The sequence below is a fragment of the Diadema setosum genome, chromosome 17 (assembly GCF_964275005.1).
Source record: "Diadema setosum chromosome 17, eeDiaSeto1, whole genome shotgun sequence".
NCBI classification, from domain to species: Eukaryota; Metazoa; Echinodermata; class Echinoidea; order Diadematoida; family Diadematidae; genus Diadema; species Diadema setosum.
In genome coordinates this window covers 631,079-651,610 of record NC_092701.1, presented here as the reverse complement: position 1 = coordinate 651,610, position 20,532 = coordinate 631,079, and the positions used below count along the sequence as shown (strand labels likewise).

At 37.9% G+C, this 20,532-nt stretch overlaps 1 protein-coding gene and 1 pseudogene across 1 annotated transcript in view; one reads left to right on the top strand and one right to left on the bottom strand.

The window, feature by feature from the left end:
• The window catches only part of LOC140241084 (uncharacterized), a 31,352-nt gene that overhangs the window by 7,499 nt on the left and 3,321 nt on the right, over positions 1–20,532 (top strand). The window lies entirely within an intron of this gene.
• Positions 1,039–1,830, bottom strand: LOC140240857 (uncharacterized; annotated as a pseudogene).

The window sequence follows — 20,532 nt, the reverse complement described above, 5'->3', positions numbered from 1 at the left end:
ACAGACTAATGGATTAGCCAGAAATCCAGTCTTGACTGAACACAAGGATTGGAGCGTCTCCAAGTAAATCGTCTTAATAACGGGTTCTTGTCTCTCTAGATATCTATTACATGATAAACGTTTTTAATATTTTCTATTATTTCACAAGAGTGCTTCCAAGTGGACTTCATATTACCGCCCTCTCGGTCAAATGCCAAATTTTGAATAAAATTAAAATCTCCCCCTATTAATATTGTCTGTTCCGCATCATAATATTCTTGTATAGTCAAGTCTACAGCTTAAAAAAAAATGCGTGTGGTCTTTTTCATTATTTGGTGCATATACATTACATATCATAATTTTTTTTCCCATATACTTCCATTTTAACCAGCAAAAATCTCCCGTTAGAATCTTTCACTGTCTCTGTCAATTTTATATGTGGGGTTTTCCGAAATATGATACACACTCCCCTACTAGAGGAGGTTCCATGACTGAATACAATATCGGCTCTTAATTGGCTCTTCCATAAACTTTCATCCTTATCAGTCGAATGGGTTTCCTGTAATAAAATAATATCCTTTTTCAATTTGGATAAAAAACAAAAGTATATTTTCCTGGCTTTAAAGTCCCCTAACCCATTAACATTATGGGTCATTAACTTCAGATCCATATACATATTTCACAAGTAGGTAACCTTGAAAATTCTTATGACCCACCATGATCAAGACAAAACAGACAAAAAAAAAAACATTGGCAATGAAAAGAACACACATACAATTTGCATGAAATCGAGTAAAACATGATCACAAGGAATCCAAGTGCCCCTGGGCATCTTCACAGTTATTTTTTCCTCAGGTTGGCAAAAACAAATGATTTTCCCTACCACTTAATCACATGAATAGTGTATCTTGTCTTCGGAGATATCAACTGTTAATATACTGCTGGCATGACAGGGTGCTGACTGCTGAGCTTTGGCAGTCGTGTCAAGAGCTTTTCAAAGTATGTCGTATTTTGTTAGACCATTGTCTACTGTGTAAAAGCAAACTGCCAATATCCATTCTATCTTGTGGTGTGCTGCTTGTACTCCACTTCTTTTCCGCTCTCAGTCTCCCTGTGAAACATTCGCGCCGGATATTTGAAGTACACCTTTCACTTTCGGTCCTCCTCTTTCAGCTTTCGTTTCAGTGGCAGCAATTTCCTCCTGCTTTCTCGCACTTCCACCGGCAGCATCTCATCGACAAATATCTGGTGATCCTTTCCGTTGTGCTGAAAAGGCCTCTCCTTCAAATATCTGCGGGCACTGCTGATCACTGTTTGTCTGGTTGTGTATCTACTGAAAGCTACCACAACTGGGCGAGGAGGGCCGGGTTTTGGCTTGATGCGGCCTGTGCGATGAGCTCTTTCAATGCTCACTTCACCTTCCATTTGTATATTTCACTTGGCAAATTCTTTGATCAATTGCTCACACTTCCCAGCGTTTTCAACACCTTCGGGAAACCCGTAAAACACAGCCGTATTCCTCATCTCTCTCGCAGTGAGGTCAACAAGACGCTCTCTCAATTTCATATTCTCCTTTTCTTGCTTATTTACTTGGTCCTGTAATTGTTTGATATCAAAACGGCACGACTCTTGCTCCTCTTTCAAGTTACTGATTTCTTTCTCATTTGTTTCAATCTTACCAAGAGCTGTGTCCAACCTGGATTTCAGATTGGAGTTCATTTCGTCTATCTTGTGGATAAGGGTCGCGAGTAGTTCATCTGTGGTTGACTTCTCTCCGTCTACTCGTCGTTTTTTCTCAAGCGAGGAGCGTGGAGGTGATTCCGCCGACGCGCCCGGGCTGGTTCCCTCCATATCTCGGTAAAGTGGATTCACTACCGTGTGCACTGCAGAGTCAAGTTAAGCCGTGTGCATTATCACTGTCACTGTGTTCTTGCGTATAGCCTTCTCCGTAGTAGCGTCGCTAAAATCCATCTTAGGGTCAGAATCCTCCTTTTCCTGGAAATAATGGGAGATTGTAACGACTCCTTGGTCTAAGATTCTTTTTCTCGATGTCATTTTGACTTTTCAAACTGTAATAGGCGAAATGAGCTGCAATTTTATTTCCTCCTAATGCCTCCGTACCACTCAGGCACGTCCTAACCGCACAGCGCCATCTTGGATTCCTCAACGATACAGTATTGAAAGGCATAAGTTCTAAGTAATCACTCTTCATCTCATTGTTTCATGGCCTTCTCCTCATTCTCACTATTAAAGGTTCATTTTTTCCTACCCATACCTTAAAAACTCACAAAACTGAGCCATATAATCAGCCTGAAAGTTGAAATACTGAGCAGTCAATTCCATCTGACACAGAGACCACATCATGGAAAGGAAAAAAAAAAACCAAGAGTTCATCAAAGATGCCATGGGAGTTACTGTCACCCGTCACTCACAACAGATAGCCTCATTCCGTTGTATGTATTAGAGCAACGGGAAAATGAGAGATATTGATGATTATTACGTAGACTCTATAACATTTCGATTATCCTGATGGATCTTGTAGGTTTGATTCACTTACTGCATTGCATGTTGTCTGCTCCATCACTGGAAAAGGAAATGATAAAGGTACAATTGACAATTTTAAGAGATTATGCTCTGCAATTTGTTGCGAAAAAACAGGAACAACTAAAGGTCTGCTTTTTCATGCCTTTCATGGTGCTGGCTGAAGTTGAAAATTTGAGGATGTCTCCACGAGCAGATGGACCATGAAGTATCTACATCTTGAATCATGCAGAATGTGCTATCACACAGTCCATGCCTTCCAGAAGTTTGGCGTGTATGACTTCACCCGGACAATTTCCCGCTTTACCCTCGTAGATACTTGATACAATAGAGAACTAACCTCGTAAACTCTCACAACCTAATTTGTGCCTCTGATACATATAAATATGATATATTAGATTGTAGATATTTCCAAAGGGTATGCATAAATTGTTCAATTATTATAAAATGCTTCGAGCTTCCTACACCACCGGTAGCCGCAGAATTCATTATCATGCTCAACAGCAAGAAATGCAAAAGTCATTATTTCTGGAAGAATTTAAAACTAATTCTCCCCTGTGTACAGCTTTAGAGTGCTGTTTCTTTAAAAAAGACGTGCAGGGAATGAGCCTAGAAAACATTTAATTATCTAAGTGACCATCCCACGAATTAATAGAGTATATAGGGCTAATATTGTAAATTCTTACAACCAAATCGTCTAAATGGGGCATTATTTAGTCATTCAGACACAGTTATTAAGAGGTGTTTTTTTTTTTTTGAAATTTCAGATGGCAGCCTTTTTGCATTTTAACACAACAGTGTACCTACAGGACAGGAAACACTTCCGCGTACGCAATATTCAATGAAGTGATTGACTTATACATGAGTGTTTCACCATGCTTGGGTTTGCAGTTTCTTAAAGCACAAAATATGGTCGAAATACATCTTGAATTTCAAGAGTGGCGATCAATAAAAATAATCCATTATTACAGAATGCATAGGCCCTATGTTTGTGTGTGTTTTAAAGAATGTACACTGTACGCCACCATAAACATTGATATGTCTTAAAGTTGCTTGTAACCAGAGATATTAGATGAAAAGCAGCCATTTTGAATTTTAAGAAAGCAGCCTTGAAAGTGATCTGCAAGTTTAGGGAGGGGAAAAGTGCACCTGAATGTTCAAAATCATGAGCCCGGTTTAAACCCGAAATGTGAACTGTCAGTATTGCGTACAACATGAGATATGGGTCAAAATATACATTCTGGTATGGCGGCCATTTTGAATTTCGAGATGGCCACCTTTAATATCAAAATGAACCATCGTTTCAGAAAAAGATGTTTCAGGATGTCTAACAACATACGCATGCTCTCTGCCCCAAATTAGAACCTTACACAATGCATACGATATCAGATACCCGTCCAATTACATTTGTTATGGTAGCCATTTTGAATTTCAAGATGGCCGCTAAGGAAAATGATCCATCATTAAATAAAAGAATGTATATATCCCTTATGGAATAAACACAGTGTTACCACAGTGTGTTCACATAGTGGACTATGTGTAAACAATGTGTTAACTATGTGGTCACAGTGTTGTCACAGTGTGGTATTTGAGATCACATAGTGTACCACATAATTGGCATACCGAACACAGAGTGGCACACATATACCACAGTGTGGTATAGTGTTACGACATAGTTGACTATGTGTAAACAATGTGCCAAACATGTGGTCACAGCGTTGTCATGGTGTGGAATTTGACATCACATGGTGTACCACATTATTGGCGTACTGAACACAGAGTGGGACACAAACACCACAGTGTGGTATGTATCGAACTATGTGTAAACCCTGTGTTCATAATGCTACCACAGTCTGGTATTTCAGTTTAAGTGATTTACCACATAATCCCCACATAGATGACATACTGAACACTGTGAATCATGTTTGACACAGTGTGGTATATTTTGATCTATGTGTAGGTGCCTAAACCCTGTGTTGATAGTGTCACACTGTGGGATTTCAGATCATTCATTTACCACATAATCCACACAGACTTGGTATACCGGACACTGTGACTTGTGCTTACCACAGTGTGGTATATATTGAACTATGTGTAAACCCTGTGCTCGGTGTTGTCACTTTGTGGGTTTCAGATCATTCACCTACATCATCTCCACATACTTGGCATACTGAACACACAGTGTGGTATACATTGAAATATGTGTACTCCTGTGGCCATAATGTTGTTACACAGTGGGATTTCAGATTATTGATTTAACACAATAATATCCACATACAAGATGTTTAGGAAAAAACACTACATTTTTTTTTATTTTGAATAACTAAAAATTGATGAAATTAACTTTCCTCAAATTTACACAGTAGGTAGCTGCTGTAGCTGCTGAATAACTTACAATTTTGTTGGGTACTGTTTCAAAATATTGCAGGAAGCAGCAGTAGTATTCCTATGGTATTCCTGTGGTAACACTGTGGTATTTCTGTGGTACAGATTTTGCATAGCTCGTGAATATTCATTAAAAGCAACCTAAATTTTAGAAAATTCATAAAATACTTCTTAATTCGAAGTATTTGTGAAGGGATTTCTTTTGAATTATTGTCTAATAATGTTATGTTATACCCAATGTCATAAATTTTGTTATGAAAAGGTTATTTCATATTCAATAACAGTGTTATCTAGTCAGTAACCGTGCCTTCATGCATTACAAATATTGATACACCTGATGACTATGTGGTATTTGATACACTTGATGACTATGTGGTGACTACCACGTTGTACTGTGGTGGACTATGTGGTGACTACCACAGTGTGGTAGACTATGTGGTTAATACCACAGTGTGGTGGATTATGTGGTGACTACCACAGTGTAAAGGACTGTGTGGTTATAACCCTGTGGTCACAGTGTGTGAGACTGTGGTTTGATTCACAGTGTATTTAATATGTGTTTTTGACCATGTGGTAACGCTATGTTGCACAGTGTGGTGACGCTGTGTTTCACACTGTGGTAAATACACAGTGTTACCACACGTCCCAAAATCACATATTAAACACATATTAAACACATGTGTTCGACACTGTGTTACACATTGTGTTCCACACTGTGTTCGACACTGTGTTGCACACTGTGTTACATAGTGTGGTAAAACTTTGTTCTTTCCATAAGGGTATTAGCATGACTGACATCATAAGCATGGTTTTTGCCCCAAATCTATACTCCACACAATGCTTACAACCTGAGATATGGGTTAAAATATATTTAGCTATGGTGGCCATTTTGAATTTCAAGATGACTGCCTAAAAATTGTGTCAAAGTTATCTACAATATTAGAAAATTGTGTATCAGAATGTCTGACATCACAAACATGTTTTTTTTTGCATCAAATCTGAACCTTCTATGATGCTCACTTTATGAAATATGGGTCAAAATACAGTTTGCCATGGCGGCCATTTTGAAATTCAAAATGGCGACTGAAGACGTAGTCGGAAAAAAAATGGAACCAAAGTTTTTTGGATTTAGCAACCCCAAATTGACAAAGTTAGCTAAAAGAATCAATTTTGGCAGGAAAATCTCACGGGACCCAATATTTCGACATAGTAGACTGTACTATATGCTCATTTGGCAACTGAAATGAAACATTCTTTTTCTTCTACTAAAATTTATGGGAAATGTGGGAAATGCAAGATCTGTTTCGGAAGTGGTGCTTCTTCTAACGGGGAGGGGTTCACCGTTATCAACCATTAATATTCTGAAAGTTCATCGTACAATAGATCTGTGTAATGTTTTTCGTCGTCAGAAACAGGTTAATGGAATGCCTGTTACTAGGTCCCTTTACGTACAGTTTATATGAGTTTGATTAATTACATTAGTGCAGCGTAATATTGCACAAACGCTTACTTCTTCATCGTGCCGTGTTTTGTATTAATTCCATTATATTCTACAAAGTCGACACTGGCATGCAAGGGCAGTGTATACTGACCTGACCCAGCGCCCCCTACTCATGGTCATTGGTACAGCTTGCAAGTTCCCGATTTTCGGGAAAGTTGTATATTTTGGGTTCTCTGTTCTCGGGAAAATTCCCAGAAAATTACTTGAAATAGGGCCGGGATCTTTTACTTCTTTTTTTTTCCTGCAATAATTCTTATAAGGAGTACTTTCCGAATCATTCCCAAACAATTCTGAAATAGGGTACAAAAAAAGAGAGACTACTTTCAAATCTCTTTGAAAAAATCAAAAAATCTGAAATTAGGGCGCATACTTTGCTGCAGGATATTTCGCCACATGTGATGGTGCACGTTGCACGTCATCCTGCTTGTGTTATCCGTACACCTATAGATACTTGCACTAAGAGACGAAACGAGCGCTAGTTTGGCTGGTTGAAACCTTACTTTTTGGTGTATGTACTGTGCACAATGCACAACACGAGTTGCAAGTAATATGGGGCTCCACAAAAGAGGAGCACCCCCCTTTTTTTTAGATTGCCGTAAATGTCGATGTTGCGCGAACTTTGACGGGGACCCAGAATAGTGGCACATTCAGGTCAGTAGTTTGCCAGAGCCTCATTTTTTTTTTTTTTTCAAATGAAACACAGTCACTCACGTACAACGACAAGTAAGTTGAAATAAGCAACTACTGGATGACTGTAAATCACAGAAACCAGTAAACCCCAGCTCAAACCACCGCACATCCCCAGAGACTCCAGTAATAAAAAAATACAAGAACATTTGCCTCTAGTCTCCCAAATTTTGCTCGTTAAATTCGCCTTGTGAATAGCAGGCACATGTGTTACCTCTAAGCCCAAGTTTTTTTTTTCCTTACGAGGAAGACTTTTTTATGTCATTACATGCCCCCACTATTTGCCATTCCAATCGTACACTACCGGGCTCACAAGGGTAAATAATTCCCCATAGAGACGTGTGTTAAAATTCAAATTTCAAAAAATTCTGTAAAATAGCTGGGAGAAATAAGGTGTTTCATCTTCACTAACCTGAATAAGTGAGATATTACCTTTCATCCATCAGATTGCCAGGGTGGGTTGTTCTGCTCTAATTCTGTCCAGGGGTCCGCAAAGCCAGACTACGAGTTCTTGTCACTCAAAAAATCACCTATTTTCCGTACACGTACCCAATGAAATATAGTCCCCTCAAATTCCATCAGAAAAGCTTTCATCTTCCAACCAAAATGCAGTTTGTAGAGGAATTCATACTCAATATCTACAGCTATTCAGTTTTTTTTTTGCCAAACTACATCACTGATTTTTTATTATTTTTTTCTTCATTTATTTTGGTATCTTTGGTACGAATTTGTGAAGCGGTCTGGGACAGTCCATTTTATTTACAGGTGTGAGCCCTACCATGCTCTCGCTTCTCTTAATGTGCCAAGCTCAAAACCCCTAACGTGCCAGAGGTTTTTACTTAACGCCAGAATGTTTCGAAACTGGACTGACAATGTAATTTAAAACTGCCATATCTTTGAAACTATCGACTGTTTTGAATTGAGTTCTACACATATCAAGAAATAATTGCTCTTTCGTGCCATGTAGTCAGTTTTCCGTAATATCTATCTGAACATGAAATATTGCAGAAATGATTAATATCATCAAAAAAATATTACAATTTTTTGAGTAGTGTGAAAAGAAAGAGTCAGTTGTGTTTTTTCTTCAATAGAACGCTCCCTTGACGCTGTGAGAAAGTTTTAGATCTACATCTCCCCTTTCAAATGATAGCAAAGTTGTCTTCTAGAATTGTATGATTCCAAAGATACAAGCGGTTTATTTTGTCTTAGCAATTTCTCTTTCTGCCTCAGTAATTCATTCCCAAATCTGAGTCCTTTAGTCCCAGATCCTGAATTCAAAAGTAAAGTAATTGTCCCGGGCCCTGGAAAGTGTCTTTCGTTCACTCGAGAAGGAAGCACCCTCTAATCCTTCTTTTGTCTATGTGGACTGCGGGCGGGCGTACTCTATTGAAATCGGCAGGCCTTTGTCAGCGAGGGATTTGTGCGCGCGCAATTCCTTGGTAACGGCGGAGATAATCCGAGTACTGATTGAGTACAATACACACTAGCGGTTGCTAGGGGCGGCTTGAAGGATGAACATAACTCCTGATCGAAAGCGAAGATGCTGCCGTAATCTGACTGATAAAAGTGCACACGCCTTCGGATTGTATTTTTCTAACGCCGTATCCAATCAAGAATGTTGATCCGATCAACCTATCGCCAGCCATTGTCCTTCCGATCACAACATTACTAAAATATTATAACAAAGTTAATTCACGATAGTATACCACTTACGTGTTTATTGCCAATCCAGAGAAATCAAAGTAAAGTGGGTTTGGCTAGAAAACCAGTTCAATCTCAGCACCACGAGGTCAGTCGCTCGGAGCAGCACACCACGTGCTTGCATGACCAGCGCTGGTGTTTGAAGCCACGTGCGTGCAACTGAAAAAGCTCACCATTCATTTCATGATTCGGTAAAATAGCACTACGTTGGGCGGAGCCCTTTCATTCTCGAAACGATCATCTCACTTTGGAATAGTAAAGTTCAATAGCGCTGTACTTGTGAACTATGCGGCCAGAGTTGTGAAGTAATTGAATCTTGCAAACGAATAAATTCAGTCAGATTTGAAATTTTCAAAAGCCAGATGAGAACAGCGAAAATAACAATGAATTGTGACAAGACACTGAAACATGACACAGATAAACATTGAAAGGAAAGGCAGCTTGCACATATCATGATGAAGGGGCGAACAATGCAATATTCAACAAAATTATTACGGTAAAGAATAACACTTAGAGAGAATCAAAAGTCTCCTGATAGTAGGCCTGATCTGCATAGCAAAATTGGTGACAAGAAGACAAAACTGTAGGTGGTGATATAACCTACACGTAAACGACAAATATAAAATCAAGTTTTACATTGCTGGTATGTTTTTTCAATGTTTGCTGTCTTTGATTGTCTTTAGTCTCATTCGCTATGAAACATTTGATTATCTGAATAATACACATTACATTATTCAACGGCACATTCCATACTTTCTCATGGCGTCGGAAATCTCTAGCGCCTGCCAATATAGGTTTCATACCGAGCGATTTGTAACCATCAGAATCATTTTGATCGTTCATGGAAATTATAACTTCACTCTACTGCTGAAGTTCCTTCATTGGTTTATAATAGACGATGGATGTTAGTTCCGTACTTGAATTCAAACCTATCATTTATAACTTCATTGCGCTGTGACACAGTTTTCATGAAGCAGCATCATCCGACATTTTTTTTTTTTTTTTGTGATCTCCAACACTGATTTACTCCAAGGACTGAACAGCGGGATATGAATTTGAAGTTTTCAAAATCTGCATGCTAACAAATAGTTTGACGTTACTTTGCATCCTCTCTCTCTCTCTCTCTCTCTCATCTAAAGTTCTACGTAATAATAATTTTGAAGGATTTGCTTGAGTTTGAACATTTTCGTCTTCACCTCCGACTCGGGGAAAGTAACATGTTTCTATGATAAGAGGTAGGAATAAAACGATAAGCAAAGCTCAACAAATAACATAAATAGGCCTACGTAAATATACTTTGATTCTGTGTCTCACTGAGCAATGAATCTTTGGAAACCTCTCAAATTTTAGGTTTCGAGCTTCCTAAACATTTGAAATCAAAATCAAACAAGAAAACCCCATTTGCGAATTTGATATTAGCTGTCTACGAATTACTGATCGAATTCTGATCTTCTTTATCGAGTCTGTGCTGTAGGGATTGTGTCTACATCATCGCTTGGCGATAAGCGATACTGCTTCGTTTTTTTGTCATCATGAAATGATAAATAATTATTAATAATTTTGCGTGGTTGAGTAAACAATTTCTATGATACACCAATCGACTGTCTAGGTTCTTTTTTGTTTGTTTTGTTTTTTGTTTTGCCAAAAGAAATAAAATATATATTCTTGACATTCGCAACGATTTTGGTCGCTAATTCGAGAGTACGTAGTTACAGATATTTGCTGTTCCCAAAGCCATGGTTATTTACACGCTATTTATAGCCGGAAAGCTACAAGAACCAAAACATCCTCCAAAATACTGCAGCACAATGACATATTATACGGATACAGAGACACGCACAATACGTGAAAACTAGTTTTCTTCAAAATGTATAGGGAAAAGAAAAAGGAACATAATAAGAGAAAAGGCACGCCGAAAGAGGTACAGTATGAAGACCAATTGAAGAGAAACCCTGAAAGAAAAAAAAAATGCAACGATGGACGCAAGCACAAAACAAAAACTAGTACATGGAAAACAACATAGTTTGACTGCTTTTCACGTGCACATCGTCACATACAGAGAATCAGGCGCTATAATAATGTACTTTCATATCCGTGGAGTAAAACCAATACAGCCAGTTTGCGTCAAAATTACAGAGAATACTAGTTAGGTTTATTTCCAGTCATTTTCGTAAGTTTGAGAAAAAAAAAATCGGTTTTGGGTCAAAACCAGTGTTGATTAGTATTTGTACTATTTTGCATGTCGTCGCTCAAAACAGCAGCTCTATTCGCGCTTTGTGAACGCTGCCTACAATTTTGAAACTGAACTAAGCAAAATAATGTTCATCTTTTACGCTCTATGTTTTGTCTGAAATTCCGAAATACTAGATTTGTACTTTGAATTTCATTTCGCTTCGAACTAGGAGAAGATGAATTTGCACCAAAACAAACTAGGAACTTCGTGTGGTACCAAGCGGCATAGTTTACAGGTCGTACTTCCGTTCACTGCACACGTGCATAGACAAGAACAAAAGCGTCTTCTTCTTTTGTATACTAGCGTGGGGATGATGAGTGAAGTTCACCAAAACAAAAGGATGAAAGACTTGACCGACGAACGAAAGCTTACCGTCTTAGAGGGACAAAATCAAAGCAGCTTCCCGCCGGACAGCATCCAAGCGGAACAATACAAGTGGAACCGCATAGACAATACACGCAGATTCATTAGCACACACACGCGTGGTTTACCAATGAGACTTTTGACCTATACACATCTCGCAGAGCTTGCGCTCGCTGCGGATTTTCCCGACGCGAAAAAAATACATCTAGCCGAAAAATCACGTATTTACTCAATATTTTCCAATATAAGCATACTCATATTTTTGGTGGCAACGATGGCTATGCTATTCAGCTACCAGTACATATCATTGTCAGTTTCTTGGTGTAACAAATTATGGTACCACAAGAACTTAAATGATCAATGTTTTTCGCGCTCTTCTTTCCATGGCACGTAAGGACTAAGGTCGACGTTCGGCGACCATGGCACGTTAAGAGTTACGCTTATCTGCACGGATATGACATTGAGCCCACCACTTACTTGTCAAATGTGCATGCATGCTTCCATCCGTGCATCAACTAACACGGTAGTTCTCGAAATGATTTACATTGCATGGAAAACTGAAGTTTTGAAAAGAAGCCTATAGTCAGAGGATTCACTTTTATGTTGGACAAATCACTGCCCGTCCCCATTTATAGCTCATACTTTGGTGGGTACAGCAATGATTAACGCGTTCTTCTGTAGTCTACTGTTAACCATTTGATCAATTTATAAACTACATACGTAGTAGGTGTGACTCACACCTCTATGACCAATGTTATTTTGGAAAAAAAATACAGTAATAAAATATAAAAATATATAATATTCTTTCTTTTACTCACTTTGCAGATGACTCTTTGCAGATGACTCAAATCTGTTTTTTTTTATTTCGCACAATAATCCTCTCAACCTTGTAAATACAATAAATACAATTAATACAATTAATTAAGAGTATTGTCGCCCAGTGGATAAAAGCAAGAAGGGTATCTCTTGACCTTCAAGTTACAAAATACAACTCAGTCATGCATGAACGATGAACATTAAGATGTACATCAAATGAAAGAGCAAAAGTTTATCTTTCCATTGATGTATATCTTAAAAAGAAAATTTATGATTTCGATAGTAAAAAATTGCAAGGAAACTCTGTTTCGTTTTTTCTGGGACACGCTGTATATATAAATAAAGATATAATTGCGTTTGTTTTTTTTTTTTCATTTTCTACTCATTTTCATAATGTACTTTGTTAAATCATATTCTGCAATTATTAAAAATATCCTGTACCTATGAATTGTATATTATTTCATTGTTTATTTGATGGTGGGCCCTTATACTGTATGCTGATGTTCTGCTTAATTGCTTGACTTGAGATGTCCATACGTATAAGAATGCTCCGTGCCTTTGGAACAGCAATGATTGTGCTTTGTTTATTGCTTGTCTGTATGATGAGAAGGACCAGTGAGCTAATTGTCTGAATTGCACCCAATACTGCATGGTGTTGCTGGGCTGTCTATTTAAAGCCGTATTCTCTTTGAAAAGATGCTTACTGCTCACTGACACGGGTATTTATAGCCAACTGGGACTGCCTGGAATTTTTACCTACTTTGAATTTCATTACCTAATTTGAATTTCATTATGTGACTTCACTGCCTTAAACACCTGGGAAATGTATCTTAATTACGGACTCCTAGCATGGGGTAGTGCCCATCAAACTTTGCTAGATAAATTACTGTTACTGCAAAAAAAAAAGGCACTTCGTATTATTTGTGGCGTCCCACCACGTTCCAATTTAGAGCCACTGTTTAATAAATATAAGATTTTGAAAATTAAAGATTTGTATTTTTTACAGCTTGGTCAGTTTATGTTTAATTACAATGCAAATGCACTTCCCAGTATTTTCAATTCAATGTTTCCACGGAACCAGTTTTTTCATAATTATCCCACTAGGCAATCTAATGAGTTTCATTTGCCCCTCCTGAGAACTTTATTAGCCCAGAGTACATTTATATACACCGGTCCTAGATTTTGGAATTCATTAAGCTGTGAAATAAAAAATTCCCCTTCTTTGCATTCTTTTAAGCGCAAGTTGAAATCATTTCACTTAAATCGTCTCTGATATATTCTTTATTAGTCAGATCTCATCAACCTCAGGGTTCATCATCCATCCACCAATCTTTCGATCACTGGCTTCATTATTGCATAATTGATTACGTGTTTTATTATGTAATAGCCATCAAATAATTGCACAGCTGCGTCCAGTACCAGCCCTCTGAAGCACATTTTCAATCACCCCCTGTTCCATTTCCCTAGTTCAGCGTGTAGGCATTCTCTCTTTTTTCTTTTCCTTTCTCTCTCTCCATTCTCTCCGTCTTTTTTGTCAAGTCGTGTCATGTCTTTTGTATTTCTCCTGTCTTGTTCTGTTCTGTCGTAGTGTGATAAGTATTTGTAAATAAGTAATTCATAAGTTTGTTCATTTTTGAGTGGTTCACAACATACAAGCTTGCTTTTTAGTGGACCTCTCAGTTCTTTTTTTTTTTCTCAACTGAAGCATAACTTTGTACTTTTTTCCAGTATGTGTTCTTTCGTTTATCTGTATCATTTATCTTTTGCAAAGTCGAATGTTTATGTTTATGATGTAATTCCAAATTGATTATGTGTTATGTTTTGTTGGAAAAAGAAGAATGAAAAATAAATGAATTGAAAATTGAAATTGAAATTGAAGTGAAAATAACGGCCGATTTCACTGTTCCCAGTGGTTTCTCTATTATTTAGAAGGAAAAAATGTTTCCGAAAAATATAATATTTTTAAATCGTTCTTTTGAATGGGCTTGGTTTCAGTTTTGATTATTTTGATTTGGTAAATATCATATTAGCCATGCTTTTATGTAATTTATGAAATAGGTCACCACCTCATTAGATTTTTTTTTTCATGATAAATACAATTGGTATATTCCTGGATGTCTCCAGGGCCTTTTTCACGATTAATCACGAAATGTTACTCTTAAAAGTTACAGCATTAGAGGTTTCCGTTTTAAGGACTTTAAGCAATTCAGCAGTTCTGAAAGTCAATTGAAGGTATTCAACACAATTGATATTTTTAATGATCAATTAAGTATTTCTACTATTGAAATAAGACAAAAACACAGAATGTTAGATGCAATGCATAAAATTGCTCATGAGGTTTACTCCTAAAGTATGTGTGAGTTGTTTTCATTTAAATATACAAATTATTTTTTCAGATGCAATATGTTAAAATTTGAGTTATGTAGATTTTTAACTAATTTTAAAACGTATGAGTTTACAATACAGGGGATGTAAAGTGTGGAATGATCTCCCGTATGATATCAAGATTATGACGTTTTACGTTTCATTTGAAACATCAGCAGTTGTAGTTTGATATCCATTTCATTGTATATCATAATCACATCATATCAATTATCATAACGTTTCCTTTTATGTTACGCGATGACTAATATTGACATTTGTTTTATGTCAATATCTTGTCAATGTCTGTATTTTTTTATGTGCTGTTATATGTAGATATACTTTTCTCTTTCTTTGTGTTTCTTCTCTTTTTTTTGTTCTTATTTCAATCATTGTTATAATTGTTATGCTGTTACTGAATATCTGTTATCATTCTGTTATATTACATACATGCACGGACTTGCAGAATAACAGCCGATGGCTGAGCAAGTTTCCTTTTTATTACCGTGTTGAAATAAAATGAAAATGGTAATGAAATGAAGTTACCTAACCGACAAGCAACAATTTTTTCTGGGTGCACGTCACGAGACTGACACCCACGAGTCATACAGCCCAAGAGTCATACAGCTCACAAGTCATACAGCCCACGAGTTATACAGCTCACGAGCCATACAGCCCATCAGTTCGATACCAAGCCAACAAGGCCCATGAGACCGACACATTACGCGCCGTGTTTTATCGGTCGAACTCGTGGGCTGTTTTCACTTAGTGTCGGTCTCATGGGCTTTAATTGCCTATTGTCGAACTCATAGACTGTTTGACTCGTGAGCGGTATGACTCATGGACCTGTTTTTAATGTCGAACTCGTGAGCCGTATGACTCGTGGGTGTCGGTCTACTTGGATGACCCCATTTTTATCTGTCGACAAGGATGCACGCCATACGATCATCACCCATGAGTCATACAACTCACTAAGTCATACAGCCCACTAGTTATACAGCCCACGAGTTCAGCACTAAGTCAATGAAGCCCACAAGTTCGACATCAAGTAAAATAAGCCCACGAGTTGTACAGCCCATGAGTTCGACACTACGCACAAAATGCTCACGAGACCGACATTAAGCCAACAAGCCCACGAGACCGACACTACGCTTAAAAGGCTCACGGAACCGACACTACGTAATAAAGCTCACGAGACCGACGCAAGACAAACGAGGCTAATGAGACCAACACTAGACATAGAAGGCCAACGAGACCGACAGTGTGAACAGTGCCACCAATAGACTAATCTGTATAGCGTGTCCATATAATGTCGTAAGGAAGATATGATATGGAAAAGGACAGTTGCTATGGTGTTACGCCCTCAGTTGCCCTCCCTCACCCAGTTGAACTGTTCAAGATTTTTACTTGTGTTTGCTTGTGTGAGTGTTCATGGAAATAAACAAAATTTAGTAAAATTTCCATAAGATCTTTCCGCATTAACTTCGAAAATGCCCAAACACCCTAATTTCCCATTCAGCAAAACACAAATCGGTATACACCTACTCATGAGGCAAATCTCTCGTTTGAAGAAGCTACACTCCTGTAGATAATGCCAGTGTATATCTTGGCAATCACTGGACTTAAAAACCAAAGATACAAAACACCTGTTTCTTGACCCTGGCCTAATCTAAGCATCAATCACCGCCACAGGGGGGGGGGGGGCACCCGCGAGAGGAGGAGATTGTCTTGGTTTTGGCATGGGCTATGTACCTCCATGGTGCGTGTGTGTGTCGGCAAACTGCTACAATGCTGTCCTTCTTATTCCTGTATTTTCGTTATTTATTTATTTCGTTCGAAATTTAAAACCGTTGACCATAGAATTTCTCAATAGAATATAAAATTTAAAACTTTAGAAAGAATAGAGAAAATTGAGTTCACTTTGAATGGTCTGCCACAGGCATATGTCCTTATCATGCTCTTACGTAATATGACAGCTGTTGCAGTCATTAAACTCTGGCTTGGCCTCCAGGTTTGCCACACCCGAGTAGAAAGTTTTTTTTTTTTTTTTTTTTTTTTTCAATGGGCAAATACATATCCTCCCACTTCTCAAACGAGGACTCGTTTAATAGGGGGGGGGGGGGTATAGCACCCCATCAGCTTCGTTTGCCAATGGGGGTTTGACGACATGTAAAAGAAATAAAATATGGACATTGAGATCAACAACCAAGAAAAACACCCATCTGTGAAATGAAGTTTACAAGAAAATAATTCAGAAAATGGTCAATGTCCCAGTGCACGCCTGCTTTACATGATATGGAGGGGGATTGTTATCTGCAAAGGTGTTGAAATAGTGTAACGGCGACCTATATTTGTCGAAGATGGGCAGAATTTAATTCCAATTCTGTGAATGTCCCAAAATAAAGTCCCGCTATATGTTGAAGTTCATTGTCGAAGGATGCCGAGGGACACATAGAAATTACAGTTGTCAGGCAGAAATCTCGGTTAAAGAAGTTTATTTATGGAGAATCACTCGAACACATTTACAAGGATGGATTGTGAGGATGTCTCGCCGGGCATGAGGGATGCGATGCGGTGAAAGATTTAGACTAATTAATACGAAAAGCTAACATGACTGAAGACCGTTTCTGGACTGGTTGACTCTTTGTCTCTTTCGTAGGTTACTCTCTCGCTGTTCAAACACGGGTTTCACTCTTAGCGGACACACTCTCCTCTAGGTCAATTCTTTTTGAGATAAGCGCAAAGTCTGTCTTATATACTGCTGTCAAACAAGCTCATCTTGTTCGAGAGAGATAGCGAGGACCAGTCATGAAAGTCACGAGAAAGACGTTTATCGCGCTGCGGAGAATGTAGGAGAAGGACGTCTGTGAGCGCATAGATGAAGAGCTGAAAGTCATAGGCAAGGAGAGGATACAAGGACAGGAAAAAGTCAAGACAGGAAGCAAGCACAAAGGGCTGAAGGACAGTGAAAGTCAGGGGAAAAGGGAGCAAGCTGAAAAGGCTGAAGGACAGTGAGAGTCAAGGGCGAAGGGTAAGGGCAAGGATTATGAAAGTCAGGACAAGGCTGGACTGCGGAGAGCAAGGCAAGAGTTCTGAAAGACAAGGCAAAGTCAAGTACGTGAGAAGGGACAAAGCGAAAGTACCGAAGGTGAAAGCAAAGTCAGAGCGAGGGAGGCACAGAGTGACATGTGAAGGTCAGAAGAACAAAGAAGATGGCCAAAGAGAGTACTCCGCTGTATGCAAAGCAATTGGGATTGGGCTTGGTAAACTAGTAATTTGTGATAGCGCTAGCGAGACATCCTTTACGTAGACTTGTGCAATAATCATGAAAACAATGAAAAGCAAGTAATGCTATAATATTACATCAAACATCTGAACCAAAATGCGTGACACTAGTATAAATTCACAGAAAATAATGAAATCTTCTAACAAGATAGGATTCGGAAAAAGAAGATGCATCAATGAAAACAGGTATTTTTTATGAAAAATGTACCGTTTTGAGGAGAATAATTTTACCAACACAAGCTACAAGGTGAATTGCTGCGATATAAAACGTTTTTCATCCGTTGAATCTCACACATTATAGTGACAGAGAAAATTACAAATTGAACTGTAGGCGGGCGGGTATAAGCAGACGGATACGATATCTAATAAGGCGTACTTTGGCCTAACTTGTGAAATATATCAATGATATTCATCTATCTTCTGCTACGCTCTTTTTTATCCTATTTGGCGAAGACTCCAATCTTTCTATTCTTTTTTCCAGGAGACCCCGACATTCTTTTACAAACTATCAAAGGAGAGTTGACAAAAGGATACTGGCAAATTATTCCTCAATTTGCCAAAAAAAAAAAAAGTTTGTGCCTTTAAGTTATTCACTTGAAACGCTTCCAGGCAATGTTCCCAATGTTAGATGGCATCCGATGGGAGAGTTTTAGTCCACTGAATTCTTTGGTGTTTATGTTGACAGTATATTTATCTTTAGAATACCATGTTAATTATTGTTGTATGATCGTATCCTCGAATATTAGTATAATCTATAAGTTGAGGTTTTTCTTTCCCATTCATACTTTACTTAATTTATATCGCAGTCTTAAATTTCCTCATCTGAACGAAATTCCTTTACAAACTATCAAAGGAAAGTTGACAGACGGAAACGAGCAAATCATTTCTCAATTTGCAAAAGATTAAGTTTATTCCTTTTAGTAATTCACTTGAAACGCTTCCAGGCAATGTTATGTTAGATGGCACCCCTTAAGAGTGGATTTATCCATTGAATTCTTTGGTGTTTATGTTGACAATGAGTTATATTGAAATTATCATGTTAATTATTGTTGTAGGATCGTATCCTGCAATATTGGTATATCAATAAGCAGAAGAATTTTTTCTCCACTCACACTTTACTTAATCTATATCACATTCTTAAAATTCCTTATCTTGCTTGGGTAAATACTCATCAGCATTTGATTGAAAAATCGTATTTGTTACAAACAAAAAATAGGTTTTGAGAATCAACCTACCACTTACAACCATGTGGCCACATTTAAAATAGCTAATTGTTTTCGATTGGTTATTTTAAAAGTTAAAGATTTATATTTATATCAATTACGACAATTTATGGTTTATTTTAGAAAAAAAAAAAGCCTAAATTGTTATACATATGATGATGTGTTTTTCTTGAAAATGCCAATTATCATAATGTTTCTAACAATTAAGGAAATTCAATTAATTAGATTACCTTTCATTATTCTGGTGAGTTGGCACAGTCGGTAGTGCGTCTGCCTTACGATCCTTAGCACCCAGGTTCGAACCCGAGTCTGGACTGAGCAATGCTGTGTTTGATCATACCGTCCCCTCTAGAAAGATACAAAACACTCTGTCCCTCGGATAGGACATAAAATGGAGGTCCTGTGTATGAGAGAGTCAGAACTTATACACGTAAAAGATCCCACTTCATCAATTCATCGCAAAGAGCAGGATGTTTAACCCGGTGAAGTGGTCCCACCTCACATCCAACTGGACCCCATTAAAGACCAGCGTAGCGTAGCTGAATATTGGCAATCCAGCCATCTTCTCAATTTTGATTTACACAGGACAAAGCTTTTGTGCCCAACTTGGTGATTTAAAAACCGTAAAAAGTCTAGCTGTATTCAAGAGAAAATTAAGGACAGCTTTGTTTGGTTCTTAGATAACACTTGAAGAAGGCCTACACATTTTTCATCTCATTTGCATAATTATTTCGATGTTTATTACATAGTGTCTGGCAATAGCCCTACTTGCCCTCAGGACCCCTGCTACCCATAAGTAGTCCTCCTTTTCTTCCTTTCTTCATCGTTTCCCCGTCCTTTCTTCCTCTAATCTCCCTTCCCATTTTCTTTTGCTGTTTGTCCTTTCTCCTTTTTAACAGTGAGCGTTTTGAGCCTGTGTAGTGATTTTGCCCATTTTTTTTCTGCATTGCAAGTTCTATTTTTGAGTTGCCCATATTTTTACAAACTTGTCTTTCACGTGGGCCTCTCTTTTCTAATGACACAATCATTTGGAACATCAGTTTCATATATTGTTGTAATACATCGAACTTTTTTTTTCTCCTTGAACTTATATCAACAAAAATGTGCCTTTGAAAGTACAATCTAATTTGAATCGAATTAAATTGAATAGATAAAATCTGCCCAAAACCACACAAATAAATACGCAAAATTTTGCAAATAGGTGTGACTGCTATGTATCAAGTGCAGCATCATTGAGAAAAAAAAAATAAATATTTTTCGTATCATGATGACAATATTTCAAACACTTTCGAAATGACGTTCATCCGTTGTATTTTGCAGACCGTTCGCAAGTTAGTGAAGCTATTTCTAATATTAGCAAGCAACTCTTGTGAAGTGTGAATATCGAAATTTATTCAGTGTGTTACGTCTTCCATTTAATTATTCATTGTTTCAACTCCAAAGCAACTGTATGTCAT